This window comes from Piliocolobus tephrosceles, chromosome 10, assembly GCF_002776525.5.
Source record: "Piliocolobus tephrosceles isolate RC106 chromosome 10, ASM277652v3, whole genome shotgun sequence".
NCBI lineage: Eukaryota > Metazoa > Chordata > Mammalia > Primates > Cercopithecidae > Piliocolobus > Piliocolobus tephrosceles.
The window spans coordinates 106297686-106319347 of NC_045443.1; the positions used below are offsets into that span (position 1 = coordinate 106297686).

General features: G+C 50.1%; 1 pseudogene; it reads right to left on the minus strand.

The window, feature by feature from the left end:
- Positions 1 to 21069: 21069 nt before the first annotated feature.
- Positions 21070 to 21189, minus strand: LOC111539123 (annotated as a pseudogene).
- Positions 21190 to 21662: the final 473 nt, after the last annotated feature.

A 21662-nucleotide genomic window follows, 5' to 3' on the forward strand; every position in this document is an offset into this window, starting at 1 on the left:
CAGTGGCGTGATCTCGGCTCACTGCAACCTCCACCTCTACCTCTCGGGTTCAAGTGAATCTCGTGCTTCAGCCTCCCGAGTAGCTGGGATTACAGGTGCACATCACCTCACGCAGCTGGGATTTGAACCTACTTCAAACTACAACATCTGTGGACTTTTTGCTCCATTTACTGCCTCTGTGAACAACCTCAAGTGCAGGGACGACCATGATTTCCATTCATCTGAATTTTCCCAAAGCCCAACAGGTTCACCAGGTATGAAATATTTACTGGGCATCTTAGTGATGTAAGGAATGGAGCCCTGGATATGTCTCTACATGCCCATGCAGGTCCCCGGGTCTGTACATCAAATGGGGCATCTGTTCAGTACATGAGCCATGAAAACGGAAGCTGACTTCCTCATTATAACCCTTATCCTGGTTGTATGGCCTCTGACGAAGAATTACTTCTTCCTTCCTTTCTTTCTTGTTTGAAACGCGGTCTCACTCTGTTGCCCAGGCTGGAATCCAATAGCGCGATCTTGGTTCACTGCAGCCTCCGCCTCCCAAGTTCAAGCAATTCTCCCACCTCAGCCTCCCCAACAGCTGGGATTACAGTCGCACACCACCACACCCAGCTAATTTTTGTATTTTTTTTTTTTTTTTTTTTTTTGAGATGGAATCTCACTCTGTTGTCCAGGCTGGAGTGCAGTGGCGTGATTTCAGCTCACTGCAACCTCCGCCTCCCCGGTTCAAGTGATTCTCCTGCCTCAGCCTCCTGAGTATCTGGGATTACAGGTGCGCACCACCACACCTGGCTAATTTTTGTATTTTTAGTAGAGACAGGGGCCTCACCATGCTGGTCAGGCTGGTCTCGAACTCCTAACCTCATGATTTGCCCATCTTGGCCTCCCAAAGTGCTGGGATTACAGGGGTGAGCCACCGCGCCTGCTCTTAATTTTTGTATTTTTAGTAGAGACAGGATTTCATCATGTTGGCAAGGCTGGCCTCGAACTCCTGACCTCAGGTGATCTGCCTGCCTCAGCCTCCCAAAAGTGCTGGGATTACAAGTGTGAGCCACCATGCTCGGCCGAAGTATTATTTAACAAGCCAGCTGTTTTTTGTTTTTTGGTTTTTTTCAGAGATGGGGTCTTGATATGTTGCCCAGGATGGTCTCAAATTCCTGGGCTCAAGCCATCCTCCCACCTCAACCTCCCAAAGTGCCTGGGTTGCAGGCGTGAGCCACCACGCCTGGCCCAAGCCAGCTGTTTGTGTTTATACTCCTTTAAAAGCTTTTGAGGATCCAGAGAAAGCAAAGAGCAATTCACTTATAACAGTCTGAACTTTCTCTGCTGCCCAGCTTTGGCTATTAGATGGTTTGGCTGGGCACAAGTAACAAACTGTGAACATTCTGCCCTGGAAGGTTCACAGCCACAAATAAAAAACAAATCTTTCTATGGGAATGGTGAGGAAAGGGCTGTTGGTCACACATGGGGCTTTGAAAACACATCCCACATCCCCAGAGCTGACAGGAACTCCTATCAGGAGATCACCTTAGATCATGCAGGCCAATTACCTGTCAGTACAAGAACTGACAGTCTTGCCAGGTGCAGCAGCTCAAGGCTGTAAGCCCAACACTTTGGGAGGCCAAGGTGGGAGGATCACTTGAGCCCATGACGTTGAGGCTGCAGTGAGCCGTGCTCATGCCACTGCACTCCACCACGGGTGACAGAGCAAGACCCCGCCTCAAATACAACAATGACAACACAAGAAGAGAAAACAAAAAATAACTGACAATCTGGTGATATGAAAAGAGAAGTGGCCGGGCATGGTGGCTCACACCTGTAATCCCAGCACTTTGGGAGCTCGAGGTGGGCAGATTGCTTGAGTCCAGGAGTTTGAGACCAGCCTGTGCAACATGGTGAAACCTGTCTCTACTAAAAATACAAAAAGCTAGCCAGGCATGATGGTACATGGCTGTAGTCCCAGCTATTCAGGAGGTTAACATGGGCGAATCACCTGAGTCTGGGAGTTAGAGGCTGCAGTGAGCTGAGATTGCACCACTGCACTCCAGCCTGGGCAACCAGAGTGAGAGTCTATCTAAAAAGAAACAAAGGAAAATAAAAGGGAACTAAAAATGGCATTCTAGATCATGAGTCTTAAGAATGCTCTGGTCTTTGATCTAGTATTATTAGCTCCACTGCTATGGAACAAATCACTCAGAACATATTGGCCTAAAACACCAAAGTCATTGATTACCTCTTATCTCCTGTGGGTTAGGAATTTGGGAGCAGCCTAGCTGTGTGGGTCTGGCTGAAGGTCTTTCATGAGTCTGCAATCGGATGAAGGCTTGACTGAGATCCCACGTCCACTTCCAAGGCAGTTCACCCACATGGCTGACAAGCCAGTGCTGGCTGTTGGCAGGAAGCCTCAGCTCCTTGTCAGGTGGGCGTCTCCACAGGCTGTTGGGGTGTCCTCAGCATGGCAGCTGGCTTCTCACAGATTGAGCAATTCAAGAAACTCAAGGGAGAAGCTGCAATGCCTTTAATGACCCAGCCTTGAAAGTCGCACAGGGTCACTCCTGCTATATTCTTTCTTTCTTTCTTTTTTTTTTTTTTTTTGAGACGTAGTTTCAATCTTGTTGCCCACGCTGGAGTGCAATGGCACGATCTTGGCTCACCGCAACCTCCGCCTCCCAGGTTCAAGCAATTCTCCTGCCTCAGCCTCCTGAGTAGCTGGGACTACAGGCGTGCACCACCACACCTGGCTAATTTTGTATTTTTAGGAGAGATGGGGGTTTCTCCATGTTGGTCAGGCTGGTCTTGAACTCCTGACCTCAGGTGATCCACCCACCTCAGCCTCCCAAAGTGTTGGGATTACAGGTATGAGCCACTGTGCCTGGCCACTTCTACCATATTCTGTTGTCTACTCGGACTAGCCCCGATTCAGGGTGGAAGGCGACTGCACGGGGACAGTGTCTTAGTTGTTTGTAGCTGCCATAACAGAATATTGCAGACTGGATGGTTTAAACAACAGCAATTTATTGCTCTCAGCTTTGGAAGCTGGAAGTTTGAGACAAGGAGCCAGCATGGTTGGGTTCTGGTGAGGGACCTCCTCCTGGTGTACAGATGGCCGCCTTCTCATTGTGTCCTCGCATGGTGGAGAGAGTGAGCTCTGGTCTCTTCAGCTTCTTACAAGGGCACTCATTCCATCATGGGGACTCTATGTTCATTACCTCATCAAACCCAATTACCTCCAAATCCACCATATGAGGGGTTAGGGCTTCAATGAGAAGAGACACAAGCATTTGGTGCATAGCAGGCCTGAGAACGATAAGAGGTGGGTTGTTGGGGCCATCTTGGAGGTACATTGCCAGTTCTGAGAATCCGGCCTAAGGATGGACGGCAGGTGCTACCAATGTTTTAGGCACAGAGATGTTCATTACAGCATTATTTGTAAGGGTAAGAAATTTGAGATATCTATATAAGATTGGTTAACTGCAGCACAGCCATGCAATAGAATAATGGGTATACACGCAGACGCGCAGATAAAGAACCGGGAAGACATCACCACACTGTGAGCGATGATTACTTCTGTGGCTGGGCATGTGGCTGCGTAGTATATGTAGAAAACTGAGGCTCACAGAGTCCCCGTGTGGGACCAAATGCAGGAAGGAAAGAAGTAGGTTCTTATTAATAAATCTATTCTGCCCGAGTTGCATTCTCCTTAGCTCCCTAGACAATGGAAGCTGGGGGGCTGGGTGCAGTGGCCCATGCCTGTAATCCCAGCACTTTGGGAGGCCGAGGTGGGTGGATCACTTGATGTCAGGAGTTCAAGATCAGCCTGACCAACATGGTAAAGCCCCATGTCTACTAAAAATACAAAAATTAGCTGGACATTGTGGCTCATGTCTGTAATCCCAGCTACTCAGGAGGCTGAGGCAGGAGAATTGCTTGAACCTAGGAGGCGGAGGTTGCAGTGAGCCAAGATCACACCACTGCATTCCAGCCTGGGTGACAAAAAAAGACTTCATCTAGAAAGAAAGAAGGGAAGGGAACGGAAGGGAAGGGAAGGGAAGGGAAGGGAAGGGAAGGGGAAGGGAGGGGAGGGGAGGGGAGGGGAGGGGAGGGAAGGGAAGCTGGGCACTTTGGCTTCTGAATACCCACATAACTAAAATATCCCTTTAGCAAAACTGTCTTTTCAAATCAGAGGCTTAGCAGCCACCAATGGGATTTGATTCTAAGCAACAGCCTGTCCAGCTAGATGCCAGGGATTGACTCTCATCCACCTTTCTAATCCTTTCTGTCACCTACGCCGATTAGAACACTGAGCACTCCAGACAAGGAAAGACCATGGGAGGCCAGGCACAGTGGCTCACACCTGTAATCCCAGCACTTTGGGAGCCCGAGGCAGGTGGATCACGAGATCAGGAGATCGAGACCATCCTGGCCAATATGGTGAAACCCGTCTCTACCAAAAATACAAAAATTAGCCGGGCATGGTGGCAGGCGCCTGTAATTCCAGCTACTCGGGAGGAGGCTGAGGCAGGAGAATTGCTTGAACCTGGCAGGCAGAGGTTGCAGTGGGCCGAGATCACGCCTTTGCACTCCAGCCTGGGCAACAGAGCGAGACTCCGCTGAAAGAAAGAAGGGAGGAAAGGAAGGAAGGAAAGAAGGAAGGAAGGAAGGAAGGGAGGGAGGGAGGGAGGGAGGCAGGGAGGGCAGGGCAGGGCCATGGGCTACCCCTTCTCCTGTTGATGATAAACAGGCATTCATCCTCTTCCTTCTTCCCCTCCCCTAGTTCAGTGGGAAATCACCAGTCATTTTTCTTGACCTCAACACATTCATTATCCAGGGATTGCAAAGAAAAGGAGACCATTTCTGGAAGAAATCTGTGGCTCTGCCTGTCCCTGTTTCCCTAAGGCTCCTAAGTTTCAAAAAGCTTCTTGCAGATGAAAATACAGGTTTGTCTCCCCTCCCCTCCCCTCCCTTCCCTTCCTTTCCTTTCTTATCTTTCTTTTTCCTTTCTTTCTTAGATGGAGTCTCACTCTGTTGTCCAGGCTGGAGTGCAGTGGTAGGATCTCAGCTCACTGCAACCTCTAACTCCCAGGTTCAAGTGATTCTCTCTCGTGCCTCAGCCTCCTGAGTACCTGGGATTACAGGTGCCTGCCACCACGCCTGGCTAAGTTTTGTATTTTTAGTAGAGACAGGGTTTCACCATGTTGGTCAGGCTGGTCTCAAACTCCTGACCTCCAGTGATCCACCTGCCTTGGCCTCCCAAAGTGCTGGGATTACAGGCGTGAGCCATTGAAGTTGGCTGAAAATACAGGTTTCTTCCAGCCAGACTGCTGCAGTCCCTGCAGACCCAATGGCATCCTTTTCTGGGGTTTAGGACAATTATATCCTTAAGGAAGAAGAGGCTGATCAGCTGATAGAATGGGACGCTAACTTTTCCCCCACCTCAGTCAGCAAGCCAGATGTGACAGAATAACAAGCCTTTCTGCTATGATTTTAACACTAATAAAGTAGTTTGACAGATGGGCACAAGCTGTGGTGCCAAACAGACCCTGCTTTGACTTCCATCTCTGCCAAAGATGTACTGTGTGGCCCTGAGCAAGTCACTTCACCTCTCTGTGCCTCCATTGCTAACCTTAAAAAAGAAAGAGTAATACAGCCTAACTCTCTCATGGTTGCTGCAAGAGTTAATGAGATCACATTTAAATGCTTAGCAAGGTATATAACCTAATAAGAGCATTAAAAATAGTTGCCATAATTATTATATTATTGCAAATTCAGAAGACATCCTATTTGGGGAAGGAGATTACGGCAGGATGTAAATGTTGTAACTCTGAAAATACTGCAGTACTGTGAGCGACTTCCCTTGCTCATGCTCTCTGGCTAAATTATTTCCACTTGGGAATTTTGGTGCTTCAATTTTTTTATCACTTTGTGGTTTTGTTTTTGTTTTTATTTTGTTTTGTTTTGTTTTTTTGACATGGAGTCTTGCTCTGTCGCCCAGGCTGGAGTGCAGTGGCATGATCTCGGCTCACTGCAACCTCCGCCTCCCAGGTTCAAGCAATTCCCCTGTCGCAGCCTCCTGAGTAGCTGGGATTACAGGCGTATGCCACCACACCTGGCTAATTTTTGTATTTTTGGTAGAGATGGGGTTTCACCTTGTTGAGCAGGCTGATTTCAAAGCCCTGACCTCAAGTGATCCACCCACCTCGGCCTCCTAAAGTGCTGGGATTACAGGCATGAGCCACGGCGCCCAGTCACTTTGTGGTTTGTTTGTCCAGAAAGGAGGAAAAAGCTGGGTGTAGTGGCTCACACCTGTAATCCCAGCACTTTGGGAGGCTGAGGTGGGCAGATCACTCGAGGTCACGGGTTCGGGGCCAGCCTGGCCAACATGGCAAAACCCCTGTCTCTATTGAAAATACAAAAAAAAAAAAAAAAAAAAAAAAAATAGCCAGCCATGGTGGCACATGCCTATAATCCCAGCCACTCGAGAGGCTGAGGCAGGAGAATCACTTGAGCCCAGAAGGCAGAGATTGCAGTGAGCAAAGATCACACCACTGTACTCCAGCCTGGACAATAGAGCAAGAGTCTGTCTGAAAACAACAAAACACAAAACAACAACAACAGCAAAACAGAATGGAGGAAAAGCATGGGGTCTAACCTGGGAGCAGAGCCTAAGGAACCAGATTCAAAACCAGATCCTGCTGGCCTGGATGAAGTTTTTGTGCACATTAGGAAAAACTGCCCAGTGTGACTGTGGGGGAAACTGCTGAGCCATGCTGGGCCTCAGTTTCTTCATCTCTGAAATGGGGATAAATAAGAAGACTGTCCCTCGCTGGGATGTTCAGAAGATCACTGTACGAACTGGTGCACACTCTCAAGCATGCTGAGTTTTTGTTGGTTGGTTGGTTGTTTTTTTTCTATTTGAGATAGAGTCTCACTCTGTTGCCCAGGCTGGAGTGTAGTGGCATGATCATGGCTAACTGCTTTCTGGACCTTCTGGGTTCAAGCGATCCTCCTGCCTCAGCCTCCTGAGTAGTTGGGACTGCAGGTGTGTACCACGATGCCTTTGTATTTTCTGTGGAGAAGTGGTTTCACCCTGTTGCTCAGGCTGGTCTCGAATTCCTGGACTCAAGTGATCCTTCCCCCATGGCTTCCCAAAGTACTGACATTACAGGTGTGAGCCACCTCAGCCTACAAGCATGTTACAAATACCATTTATGAACTGGTCTTTCCCTTAGGCAACACCCCCGATACACACACGTTTTCTCTTAACCTGTGAACAAGGTCAGATCTTTTCCATCTCAAGGGAAAAATTATCTCCCCTAACCTTGCATCGACCTTCAGTACCAGTCTTAACCCCTTCACCAACAAACTTTTCAAGAGTCGTAGCCCACTTGCTGCCTCCTCCTCTTCGCTTCTGCTTTAGCTCCTTCTCTCTCCCCACCCTGAATCTTCTCTTTCCAAGGTCACCGACAAATTCCTAGGGCTGGATCCAGGGCCTCCCAGTCCGGGTTTACAGGCCTGACCCGGCACTGCTCTCTGCTGCCTTTCCTCTTTCTCCCTCTGGCCACCTCTCCAATGTTCGTGTCCCCAGAGCCCTCTCCCTGCTCCTTCTACGTGCAGTTTCATCCTCTCCTAGGCAGGCCCATGCATTCCCCAATCCGCCGGGCCCACACCGCCAGGGCCGAGCAGCCAGTGGCCTCCCAGACATCTCCGTGTGGCAGTTCCACAGGCCCCTCAGGTGGGACCTTATCCCCGTCCTGACACTTGACTTCCCTCCTGGGTTCCCATCTCAGGAAACACCCCACTGTCCACTCAGCTGCCCACGCCAGACCGAGGTGCTTCCCTCGTCGTTCACCAGTCACCAAGGCCCACCAATTTAGGCCGGGCGCGGTGGCTCATGCCTGTAATCCCAGCACTTCGGGAGGCCAAGGTGGGCGGATCATGAGGTCAAGAGATCGAGACCATCCTGGCCAACATGGTGAAACCCCATCTCTACTAAAAATACAAAAATTAGCTGTGCACGCTGGTGCACGCCTGTAGTCCCAGCTACTTGGGAGGTTGAGGCAGGAGAATCGCTTGAACCCGGGAGGCAGAGGTTGCAGTGAGCTGAGATCGCTCCACTGCACTCCAGCCTGGTGACAGAGTGAGACTCCATCTCAAAAAACAAACAACAATAACAACAACAACAACAACAAAAAACAAAAAATTTAGCCTTCTACAGTTCTCCTGCCATCATCCTCTCACCTCCGTCCCACCATCCCACTCTAATCCAGGCCATTCATCCATTCAGTGGTCTTTCATTGTGCACCTGCTGTATTCCAGGGACCATGGGAGACACTGGGCACGTACATCTCTCCCTGAATCCTTGGAACCCATCCTCACTGGTCTCCACAAAACACTTCCCACCCAGAACCCTGTGTGAACTCTAGCACTGTGCTGTCTATAGAACTTTCTGCAATGCTGGAAATGTTCTCTATCTGTGCTGTCCAATAGGGTAGCCACAGGTAGCCATTGAGCACTTAAAACAGGGCACGTGTGACAAAGGAACAGAATTTCTCATTTAGTTTTATTTAAATTAATTTATTTAATTAACTGTTTTAATATTTGATTTATTTAAATTAATTTAATTTAATTTTAATTTATTTAACTAGTGGCTGCCGTATGGGACAGTGCAGCTCTAGAGGGAAAAGCTGACCACACCTCTTTGCAGTAGCTGGGACTGCAGGTGTGCGCCACGATGCCTTTGTATTTTCTGTAGAGAAGTGGTTTCACCCTGTTGCTCAGGCTGGTCTCGAATTCCTGGACTCAAGTGATCTTCCCACTTGAGGATGGTACAGGCTCGCGCCATCATGCCCAGCTAATTTTTTTTTTCTATTTTTAGTAGAGATGGGGTTTCACCTTGGCTCCTCAGAGCCCTCAGGGTCAAGTCCCGTGATCTACAAGGCTTCGCATGGTCTGCCCACCTGTGACCCTGGCTGCTTAGAGTTTGTGGAAGCTGGGGCGCTCACCTCTACCTCCAGGCCTTTGCACCAGTTCTTTTTTCTTTTTTCTTTTTTTTTTTTTTTGAGACGGAGTCTCGTTCTGTCGCCCAGGCTGGAGTGCAGTGGCCGGTTCTCAGCTCACTGCAAGCTCCACCTCCCGGGTTTACGCCATTCTCCTGCCTCAGCCTCCCGAGTGGCTGGGACTACAGGCGCCCGCCACCTCGCCCGGCTAGTTTTTTGTATTTTTTAGTAAAGACGGGGTTTCACCGTGTTAGCCAGGATGGTCTCGATCTCCTGACCTCGTGATCCGTCCGTCTCGGCCTCCCAAAGTGCTGGGATTACGGCGTTGAGCCCCCTCGCCCCGCCTTTTTTTTTTTTTTTTTTTTTGAGACCGAGTCTTGCTCTGTCTCCCAGGCTAGAGTGCAGTGGCGCAATCTCAGCTCACTGCAACCTCCACCTCCTGGGTTCAAGCATTTCTCATGCCTCAGCCTCACGAGTAACTGGGATTACAGACACCTGCCACCACGCTCGGCTAATTTTTGTACTTTTAATAGAGGCGGGGTTTCGCCATGGTGGCCATGCTGGTCTTGAACTCCTGCACCTCAAGTGATCTGCCTGCCTCAGCCTCCCAAAGCTCTGGGATACAAGCATGAGGTGAGCCACCGCACCTGGCCCATCAGTTCTTCTTTTTTGAGTCTCGCTCTATCACCAGGCTGGAGTGCAGTGGCATGATCTCTGCTCACTACAACCTCTGCTTCCCAGGTCCAAGCGATTCTCCTGCCTCAGCCTCCCGAGTAGCTGGGACTACGGGCTCGCACCACCATGCCCAGCTAATTTTTTTTTCTTCTATTTTTAGTAGAGATGGGGTTTCACCATTGGCCAGGATGATCTCAATCTCTTGACCTTGTGACTGCCCGCCTCTGCCTCCCAAAGTGCTGGGATTACAGGCATGAGCCACCGCGCCCGGCCTGGCCCATCAGTTCTTTACTCAGGTAGGAACACTCCCACACCCAACTCCCCACACAACCCCCATTTCTTCCCCTCACTCGTTCATGCCCCATTCAGGGGTCCCTGTTGGACTTCTGTGATGGGGGCCCTACTCTATTCCATTTGGAAGCTTTGGGTCATGGCATGAGGCTGTACCAGTGATACCCTGTCCACATCAGCTGAGAGGTGTTCCCCAGGGATCCCCAAGGATCCTGCAGGGCAGTGGCCTCAGAGAGCTGAGGGGTGGCACCGACAAGAGGACAAGAGCGAGGGTCCCTGGCCATTCCTGCTGAGAATCCAGCCTGTGTGGCTTTCATGGAGACAATCTGCATTATTAGTGGAAAAAGCACAGGGCTTTGAAGTCAGACAGGCCTAGAAGGAGGGTGGAGGTTCAAACCCCATTTCTGCAACTTGAACCCACTCACTATGAGCTCAGTTTTTTCTTTTCTTTTCTCTCTTTTTTTATTTTGAGACAAGAGTCTCGCTCTGTCACCCAGGCTGGAGTGCAATGGCGCAATCTCGGCTCACTGCAACCTCCACCTCCCGGGTTCAAGCGATTCTCCTAGCCTCCAGAGTAGCTGGAATTACAGGTCCTTGCCACCACGACTGGCTAATGTTTGTATTTTTAGTAGAGACAGAGTTTCACCATGTTGGCCAGGCTGATCACAAACTCCCAACCTCAAGTGATCTGCCCACCTTGGCCTCCCACAGTGCTGGGATTACAGGCATGAGCCATCATGCCCAACCTCAGTTTTCATTTCTATAAAATAAGGTAACAGCATTTCCCAGGGAGGGTTTTTGTAAGAATTAGATATTGTAACCCTAGAAGTAGCTCCGTAGCTATTTTTTGGGGGGAAAGGGAAAAGATTTATATGGCCCAGATGCTCTTCTTATAATCCCACAGGTGGAGCCCTCCTCCCACAGAAATGAGGTCTTGTCTTCAGTTTTAAGAGTGAAAAACCAAAGTCCAATCCCTTTATCTCTGGTGGCAGAGATAAAGAAACTGAGGGTCAGAGAGGGCCAGACCCAGTTTGCCAGAAACCACAGGGCAAGGGGACAGCAATACTGAGAATGCAGACCCACGGATGCCCTCAGGGATAACTGTGCCTAGAATCTGTGGGTCCAATGGAGGGAAGAAAGCCCCCCAGTGGCGCTCACCTTTTCGTGTGGGGTTTTCTGCCTTCTTCCTGTTGGACCTTGGGACTGGCTGGTCCCCTCTAGGGGAATCGGAAGCAAAGGCGCCTCCCGGAGTCCCCTGGGAGGCGCTCTGGAGCCTGTGCACCTGGAGGCCGGCAGACACGCAGGGCCCGCAGCCGGGACCCTCGGAGCTGGAGAGCTCCAGGAGGTGCAGGCAGCGCGCCACCTCCTCCAGACGGTACACGACGGGCCGTCGCACCTCCAGGCCCAGGCTGGGCAGGTGGAGGGGGTCCCCGGAGTTCGGGGGATGTGGCCCGGTGGGTGTCTGCATCGGTTCGACGAAGGCACTGCGCGGAGGTCCAGCGGGCAGCAGAGCACCCTGTGGGCGTGGTCGCGGGAGGCAGCGCCCGGCACCCCCATCCGGCCCAGAGCGTCCCTGCCCTGCCCCCTGGGGCTGTGGAGGCCACTTCCACGCCCATTTGCCATCCCTGAGCAGCTTCTGCGACCTGTGGGGGTGGAGCAAGGGTGACAGGGCTTTCTCCTCCCCTTTGGGAGTTTCTATGACATCCCAAGCCCAGGAGCTGCTGGCATTGTGTCCTCCTCTCACCTGTCATCTGGGGGTGGGGGAGACAGACTGAACTCACCAAACCACAGAGCTCGCTGTGCACCCCTGAATGGGCCACTGTCTCTTCCTTCATTCAACAGACAGATCTGGGGCTGGAGTCAAGAGCCTCCCTCTTCCCACTGTGTGCTTAGGCAACTCTCTGAGCCTCAGTTTTCTCATCTGTAAAATGGGAATATTAAGAATAATACCATTTTAATAATGTTTTCAGAATTAATGAGAAAACAACGAAAGTGTTTGGCAGCCAGAAGGCCTTCATCAGAGGGGCTATTTCTGGTTTTGTTTTGTTTTGAAACAGGGTCTCACTCTGTCACCCAGGCTGGAGTGCAGTGGCGCAGTGCAGCGGTGCGATCTCAGCTCACTGCAATCTCTGCCTCTCAAGTTCAAGTGATTCTCCTGCCTCAGCTTCCTGAGTAGCTGGAATTACAGGTGTGCCAGATGCCCGGACATTTTTTGGATTTCTAGTAAAGAGGAGGTTTCACCATGTTGGCCACAAAATCCTGACCTCAGGTGATCTGCCTGCCTTGGCCTTCCAAAGTGCTGGGATTACAGGCATGAACCACCGCCCCCGGCTGGGGCTGTTTTGTCGAAGCCTTCCTCCACCCCTACCTTCCTGCCCCCTCAGCCCAAGGGAACCCCCTGCCTGGTCCACCCAGGAGCCCATCCCTGCTGAGCTTTGGGTTGAGCAGGGAGAATGGCTAAGGCCGAAGCTGGAACCAGCAAGAGACAGGCTCTGTGACCTTGGACAAGTCACTGCCTCTCTCTGGGCCTCAGTTTCCCCATCTGTAGAAGACAGGTGCTATACTGCAACAAGTCAGAGGGGCAGCAATGATCGGTACATTTATGGAGCACTTACTGTATGCTTCACGCTTCATCTGCTTCCTAACAATGCTATGAGGCCACCAGCCCCACAGCACAGGAAGCAAGGCTCAGAGAGGTGGAGCGAGGCGTCCATGGTCATACAGCTATAAGTACAGTTGGTAGCCTTGAACCCCAGCTCTCCTGGCTGAGTAGCTTGTTCCCCTGGGGGCCTTGGGCTAACTATGGAGGGGCTTCCACCTCCCCAGACCTCCCTTCCTTCCCAGCCTCCATCCCCGGCTGTTCCCTGAAGGAGCAGCTGCCGCTGGCCCCCACCAGGCTTGGCAGAGAAGGCCAGGGCTGGGCTGCTGCTCTGCCTCCACCTAGCTGGGAAATGAGATGGACAAACAGGAGAGTCGGCCTGTTGGGGGAGGGCGTTCTGGAAGCCTGCCCTGGCTCTCTGGGTCTACGCCCCGTAGCCACAGAAATGGAGACTCAGTTCCTTCAGCAATCTGTGCCCCTACTATGTGTCTGGCACTGAGCAAGGTTCTGGGGTGGGGTGGAAAAAATGGGACACCTGTCTGTCCTCCAGGAGCTCACCCTAGGTCACAGAAGCCCGTGTTTATGGAGGATTTACTATGCAGACTGCCTCCTTTAGTTCTTACTACAACCAAGTAATTGGTGCTAATATTATTCCAAATACGTATTTGGAAGATGAGGTCCAGAGAGGAAAAGTGATTTGTCCAAGGTCATACAACCTGGTCACAGTGTTGGAGCGGAGGTTTGAACCCCAGACAGGCTGACTCCAGGGAGGACCTGAATCGTCTCTCTACAGGACTGTTCATAGAGTACCTACTATGTGCCGGTCATTGTAGGTCCTCTCCAACCCTCCCACAGACTGTACCTCTATTTTGCAGAGAGGGAAACAGAGGCTCAGAGAGGTTAGGTAACTGGGCCAAGGCTACACAGCCAGGAAGTGGCAGAGCAAAGATTCAAACTCAGACTTGCCTGATTCCCCAAACTTCTCAGGACCCAAGAGGAGAAAAGAGATCAGCCCTATCATTCATTCATTCAGTCAGTCAGTCAGTCAACAAGTGTTTATTGAGCACCTATTATGTCAGGTATAGGGCAGACAGCAATCAACCTGACCTAGCCCCTGCCCTCAGGGAGCTCACTGTCCTGGGCATATCCATGGGGTGCTCAGACTAAATAGTTATCTCTTCAGCATTTAGGGGAGGGCTGTCAGGAATGGCTTCCTGGAAGAGGCAGCTCTGGAATTCTGTCTGGGCCATCTAGGTAAGACATTTAACTTCTGAGTTTTTTCATCTGAAAAATAGTAATAACGAGGCTCATCTTGTCCAGTGTGGCTCAAGAAATGTCACCCATGCCCGGTGCAGTGGCTCACATCTGCAAATCCTTCCACTTTGGGAGGCCAAGGCAGGTGGAACACTTGAGCCCAGAAGCTCAAGACCAGCCTGGGAAACATAGGGGGAACCTCATCTCTACAAATAATAATAATAATAATTAGCTGGGTGTGGTGGCACATGCCTGTGGTCCTAGTTACTCAGGAGGCTGAGGTGGGAGGATTGCTTGAGGCCGGGAGTTCAAGGCTGCAGTGAGCTGTGATTGTGCCACTGCACTCCAGCCAGTGACAGAGCAAACCCATCTGTTAAAAAAGGAAATGGCTGGGTGTGGTGGCTAACGCCTGTAATCCCAGCACTTTGGGAGGTCAAGACAGGTGGATCGCAAGGTCAAGAGTTCAAGACCAGCCTGATCAATATGGTGAAACTCCATCTCTACTAAAAATACAACAATTAGTTGGGCATGGTGGCACGTGCCTGTAGTCCCAGCTACTCGGGAGGCTGAGGCAGAAGAATCGCTTGAACCCGGGAGGCAGAGGTTGCAGTGAGCCAAGATTGTGCCACTGCACTCCACCCTGGGTGACAGACCAAGACTCCATCTCAAAAAAAAAAAAAAAAAAAAAAAAGTCATTCATGATTACTGTTATAATCCCAGTGAGCCCCTACCAAAGGGCACAGAAAATGGGCAGGGACAGAAGAGGGGTGATATCCCAAAGTCCAAAGTCCATGTTTTGGGAGAGGACAGGCAGAGAGTTCCCAAGACCCTCCGAGCCCAGGAATACAGGACAAACTAGTGAAAAGAATCCCCAGTGGCTTCAGACAGGGTGTCGCCTCTGTGGATCTGTGGCCAGAACTGTGAGCTCAGCCAGGCCCCTGGGGCCTTCAGCAGGAATGAGGTCAGGGCTGTGGCTGGGGGAGGGAAAGGAGCATGCAGGTGTTCAAGAACTAAGGACAGCCGCATAAAGGGTGGGGAAGGAGGGAGATTCTGAGCTTAGAGCTTTAGCACTGGTGTAACCTGAGTTCAAATCCAGGTAGGACACTCATCATGTGACCTTAGGCAGGTGATGTCACCTCTCCAAGCCTCAGTTCCTCTTTTAGATATTGTGTTATTAATATCTATACCACTACCTTGTCATGGAAAATCAGATCATTTTGACAATTACTTGATTGATTGATTGATTGATTGAGACAGTGTCTCTCCCTTAGTCACCCAGGCTGGAGTGCAGTGGTGCAATCATGGCTCACTGTGGCCTCAATGTCCTGGGCCCAAGTGATCCTCCCACCTCAGCCTCCTGAGTAGCTGGGACTACAGGTGTTCACCACCGCACCTGGCTAATTTTTGTATTTTTTGTAGAGACAGGGTTTCACCATGTTGCCCAGACTGGTCATGAACTTTTGAGCTCGAGCAATCCGCACCCCCGACCTCCCAAAGTGCTGGGATTACAGGTGCAGTGTATAGCACTTACCAGGGCCAGGGACTGTTCTAAACACTTTCTACATATATTTTGTCAGTGAGAGGTATGTGGCACAGCAGCTGGCTTATGCCACATAAGCACAGCTGTTGTCACTCTTCTGTGTCATGTGATTTTGTTACAATGACTGTGTTTTACTAATCAGGAAAAACACCAGCAATAACAACAACCAGGAAAGTGAATTCCATTTTGGGAGCAGGATAGGGCCTTGGGCAATTCTGTGGGCCTGACTGGGACCTAGATGAGGGCAAGAATTTCGGAGAGCCCAGTCCCTCTAGGGCTATGCACTTGACATCTTCTCTCAGGAACTTCAGGAAAAAAACAATGCAGAATTAGAAACCTTTCCTAGGAAGGATTAGGAACTCTTGTCCTAGAAGGCCAACTTGCCTCCTAAATAGAGCATGTGTGCATATGTGTATGTATGCATGTGTGTGTGTATGCATGTGTGTGCATGTATGTATGTGTATGTGTATGTGCACGTGCATATGTGTGCATGTGTGTGTATGCATATGTGTGTGTATGTGCACGTGCATATGTGTGTGTGCGTGTGTGGGCATGTGTGTATGTATGTGTATGCACACGTGTGTATGCGTGTGTGCACTTGTATGTGTATGTGTGTGTATGTGTATGCGCACGTGCGTGTGTGTGTGTGTATGCATGTGTTTGGGGGTATCGGGGAGGTTTCCCAGATCACTGCCCAGCTCCTGGCCTTGCTCAGTTTTGTCCCCTTTCCAGCCCGGCCACTGGTGCCCAGCCTATCCAAGCCCTGCTGCCAGCTGCCAGTCCCAGCTGTTTGTTGTGGCAGATGTTTTTGGCTGTGCCATAGCAACGCCAGAACAGGATGTAACTTGGATCACAGCAGGGACAAGCCCACGCGCACAGGCCGCTCACGGCTTTCCCCTCCCTGACGGCCTGTTCGGAAAGACCGGTCAGGTCCAGGTCGAGGACAAATGGTGTTTGTTGTCTGGAGAGAGGCAGACCTCATGTCCCCTCGAGGTCAGTGGCAGGGGAGTGGGAAGACACAGTGCAAATCGAAGCTGAGCACCTCCTCCAATGAGCTCGGGTTTGCATCCATTGGCTCTTCCAGGAGATGCTAAGGGAGTTGTCAGTTAGGATGAGAAGCCGCCTGTCAGCAAGGCCTGGGCTTTGGGGGCCGGCCCATCTTCCCCACAATTATAGCAACTACTCATTGAGGGATTACTTTGTGCTACTTATGCTAAATACTTTCTATAAACAAAGAATATAAAGATTCAGGGGCATTTACTTTATGTTAGTTACACAGTGCTACCCGGTTTTTTTTTTTTTTTTTTTTTTGAGACAGAGTCTCGTTGTCGCCAGGCTGGAGTGCAGTGGCATGATCTTGGCTCACTGCAAGCTCCGCCTCTCAGGTTCACGCCATTCTCCTGCCTCAGCCTCCCAAGTAGCTGGGACTCCAGGCGCCCGCCAACACACCCGGCTAATTTTTTGTATTTTTAGTAGAGACGGGGTTTCACCATGTTAGCCAGGATGGTCTCGATCTCCTGATCTCGTGATCCGCCCGCCTCGGCCTCTCAAAGTGCTGGGATTACAGGCGTGAGCCACCGCGCCCGGCCCAACCCTGTTTTTTTTTTTTTTTTTTTTTTTTTTTTTTAAGGAGTGAAGCTTTAATAGGCAAAAGAAAAAGAAAGAGAAAGGAAAACAACCCTGTTTCTCTAGTGAGAGAGGCTTCTAAGAGGAAAAAAGCCACCAGCGGAGGATGCTCCGGATTTTACAGTCAGGTTTGAGGAGGTGGTGTCTGATTTCCACAGCGAACGAGATCACTTCCTGGAGCTGTAAACTTCCCGCACGTTGCATACACAGAGAGGACAGGAGATCCTTGCTCTGTCGCCCAGGCTGGAGTGCAGTGGCATGATCCCGGCCCACTGCAGCCTCCACCTCCCGAGTTCAAGCAATTCTCTTCTCAAACAAACAAACAAAACACAAAGTTGGAGATCCTGTTGCCAGCACCCCATGGGGCAGTTGGAGGCTGGGGTCAGTCTAGAAGACTTTGGGTAACACCAGGGGGTAGCCCCAGCCAGAAATCCTCAGTTGCTCCAGAACCTCTTCCAGCCCCATGTGACAGCTAAGTTCTCCATGAAAGGAAGCTGGTTCAAACATGTCCAGCAAACCATGGGTGCTGGGGGATTCTCCATGTTCTCCCCAGTAAGCCTCACGTCCGAGTCTTTACGAATGGCAGCCACACTAACCGTCATTTTTACTGGCTGATGGATGCCCATTATTGATTTGACTTGGTTCTAAAATGGAGGCTGAGAGCCCTGAGATGAAAGGTCAGAGGTGGCGTCCGCTCCTCCACTCACCGTTCTGATGAATGTTGTACCTTGGTATCCAGACAAGGTCCCCATTATGAAGCGGCTACATTGTCAGGGGTAAATACCCGGGGTTTGTCATCTCGCACCAGGAAAATTTAGGACATGGACACACACGAAGAGTTTGGGAGCGGAGGTTTAATAGACAAAAGAAAGACAAAGGAAAACAGCTCTTTCTCTAGTGAGAGAGAGGAGACTTCGAGAGGAAAAGACCAACAGTGCTAGTCTTTATAATACCACTGGGAGGTTATTCCTGTTTTCCAAATGGGGAAACCGAGGTGGAGAGAGATTCAGTCACTTGTCCCAAGTTGCAGAGTGTGTAAATTAAGGAGCTGTGATTGAGACCCAGGGCTGTCTTGCTCAAAACCCTTGATCGAATGGTAATGCTGCCAGGACCGGCTATAATTTACTAGACCCAGTGCAAAACAAAAAGGCCACGCTCTTGTTTAAGAATGATGAGAAATTTCAAGATGGTGACAGCAGAACGTGAAAAACAAGCACAAGGTCTTCGCAAATTCAGTCCTATGCAACTGCCCTGAAGCCAGCCCTGGGCGCTATGCTTCCGTTTTCACACCATGCAGTTCCCTTGCCACCCTCAGACACTCAGAAGGGTGGGCACAAGCAACCTGGAGCAGCTGACAGCCCAGGACAGTAAACCCCTGCCCGGCGCCTGAGAGCTACAGCGATCCACAAGTACCATGTCTGTTCCCGGGGACCCATGCAATGCCATCAAAGGGAGGGAGGGAAGGAAAGAGCCTTCCACAAAAAAGCTCCACTGAGTTTCCTAGAGCCATGGGCCTGGGAGCTTAGCGAGCAAATTTTAGCTCAATTTAAAAAAAATTATTTCATTAAGTCTTTTTTTTTTTTTTTTTTTTGAGATGGAGTTTCGCTCTTTTTGCCCGGGTTGGAGTGCAATAGCATGATCTTGGCTCACCGCAACCTCCGCCTCCCAGGTTCAAGCAATTCTCCTGCCTCAGCCTCCTGAATAGCTGGGATTACAGGCGTGCACCACCACGCCCAGCTAATTTTGTATTTTTAGTAGAGACGGGGTTTCTCCATGTTGAGGCTAGTCTCGAACTCCTGACCTCAGGTAATCCGCCTACCTCGGCCTCCTAAAGTGCTGAGATTACAGGCGTGAGCCACTGCACCCGGCCTCTTTTATTAAATCTTTACTTTGTTGTTTTCCCCCAAGACAGAGTCTCGCTCTGTCACCCAGGCTGGAGTGCAGTGGAACAATCTCAGCTCACTGCAACCTCCGCCTCCCGGGTTCAAGCAATTCTCCTGCCTCAGCCTCCTGAGTAGCTGGGATTATGGGTGCCTGCCACCACACCCGGCTAATTTTTGAATTTTTATTTATTTATTTATTTATTTATTTATTTATTTATTTATTGAGACGGAGTCTTGCTCTGTTGCGGGGCTGGAGTGCAGTGGCCGGATCTCAGCTCACTGCAAGCTCCGCCTTCCGGGTTATGCCGTTCTCCTGCCTCAGCCTCCGGAGTAGCTGGGACTACAGGCGCCCGCCAGCTCGCCCGGCTAGATTTTTGTATTTTTTAGTAGAGACAGGGTTTCACCATGTTAGCCAGGATGCTCTCGATCTCCTGACCTCGTGATCCGCCCGTCTCGGCCTCCCAAAGTGCTGGGATTACAGGCTTGAGCCACCGCGCCCGGCCAATTTTTGAATTTTTAATAGAGGCGGAGTTTCATCATGTTGGCCAGGTTGGTCTTGAACTCCTGACCTCGTGATCCACCTGCCTCGGCCTCCCAAAGTGCTGGGATTACAGGTGTGAGCCACCTAGCCCAGCCATATTTTTTAAATTATAAAAGTAACATAATCCTGAGGCTGACACAGGCAGATCACTTGAGGTCAGGAGTTCGAGACTAGCCTGGCCAACATGGTGAAACCCCATCTCTACTGAAAATATGAAAAGTTAGCTGGGCACGGTGGCATGTGCCTATAGTCCCAGCTACTTGGGAAACTAAAGCAGGAGAATCACTTGAGCTCAGGAGGCAGAGGTTGCAGTGAGCCAAGATTGCGCTACTGCACTACAGCCTGGGTGACAGAGAGAGACTCTGTCTAAAAAAAAAAAAAAAAAAGAAAAGCCAGATGTGGTGGCTCACACCTGTAATCCCAGCACTTTGGGAGACTGAGGCGGGTGGATCATCTGAGGTCAGGAGTTCGAGACCAGCCTGGCCAACATGACAAAACCCTATCTCTACTAAAAATACAAAAATTAGCCAGGTGTGGTGGTGCATGCCTGAGATTCCAGCTACTTGGGAGGCTGAGGCGGGAGAATTGCTTGAATCCGGGAGGTGGAGGTTGCGGTGAACTGAGATCACGCCATTTTACTCCAGCCTGGGCAACAGAGCGAGACTCCATCTCACACACACACACACACACACACAAAAGGAACATAACTCTGTTGCAGAGATTTTGGAAGACAGACAAAAGGAGGAACAAAATAAGCCTTGAATCCTGCCTGTCAAACCCATTGCTGTTAGCAGGTGGTGACTTTTCTTTCTTTCACAGAGAGCTTTCTGTCAGGATCCCTGAGATGACACAGACTGCCTTTTCTCTTCCCCAGTGCCTGGCCCACAGCAGGGGCTTCATGAACCAGAGAAGAATGCCAGAATGGCTGGATGTTACAAAGGGGATTGGCTTGGTTGACCTTTCGGATTCTTCTGGACTCTGAAAAACTCAGGATTCTTTGATTCACAGCAAATGCCTGGCATTGACCTGGGGTTCAGTCCCAATATGCCAGGGCCTTGCCAGTCTCAGAAGTGACTGAGACATGGCCCCAGCCCAGTGGAACTCGGTTTAGGCAGTCACAGGTGTCCCCAAACATTCCAAGCTTTGGTAAATGAAGCAGGGACTCCTTCTTAAAAAAGATCTTTGTAAAAAATCAAGTCAACATGAAATTGGAATACAAAATTAATATAACTGAGGATTTCCCTCAAATCCTGTGCTTTTTTGCTATTGATTCTACAGTCCTAGAACCAACTTTCTTTTTCTTTTTTTGATTAAGAGACAGGTTTTACTTTGTTGACCAGGCTGGAGTACAGCGGTGCCATCAAAGCTCACTGCAGCCTCCAACTCCTGGACTCAAGCAATCCTGCTGCTTCAGCCTCCCCTTCCAGAGTAGCTACAACTGCAGGCACATGCCCCCACACCCAGCTAATTTTTAAAGTTTTGTGGAGATGGGGGTGTTGCTTTCTTGCCCAGGCTGGTCTTGAACTCCTGGTTTCAAGCAATCCTCCCACCTCAGCTTCCCAAAGTGAGGGGATTGCAGGCATGAGCCACTGTACCGAGCCTGCAACTAACACTTATGGTTATCAATACTCCCTCCCTTAGTTAACTGACTCAGGTATCATAATAGCCTTTCTTATATGTATCAAAACTCATACTGAACAGTAAGTTCTCGATTGCAAAAGAAGATTTTTTGCACCTGTCTGTATTTGTCCACATGTTAAACAAACACACACATAAGTACACAGGGGCTCCTTTTCATGGCATATCTCATTTATGCCCTCACTCTCTCAGCATCTGTTGAGCATCTCTGCCCTCTAAGCATTGCGCACATGCATCAGGGACTATTTTCCTTGGGGAGAAGATGGTGGGGTAGAAATTACGTGAATTTGGAGTCAGGCACTCCCAGCCTCTGCCCCTTCTTGGCTGTGTGTCCCTGACCCACGTTACCTAACCTCTCTGAGCATCCACCACTTCCTTTGTAAACCAGAGTCATATCTGCTGTGAGGATTAACTTGGTAATACATGTGAAGGCCTTGCAACTAGGAAATGCTCAGTATATACTCCAATTCCAACAATAACGACCACCATTTAGTTGTTTGGTAGTCTTCCAGGCAGAAGGAGATTTGCATGCATTATCAGTGAATTCTCTAATGGCCCCATGAAGTAGGTAGCATTGTCAACTTGTTTTGATCCGATTTCAACTACCACCACCACC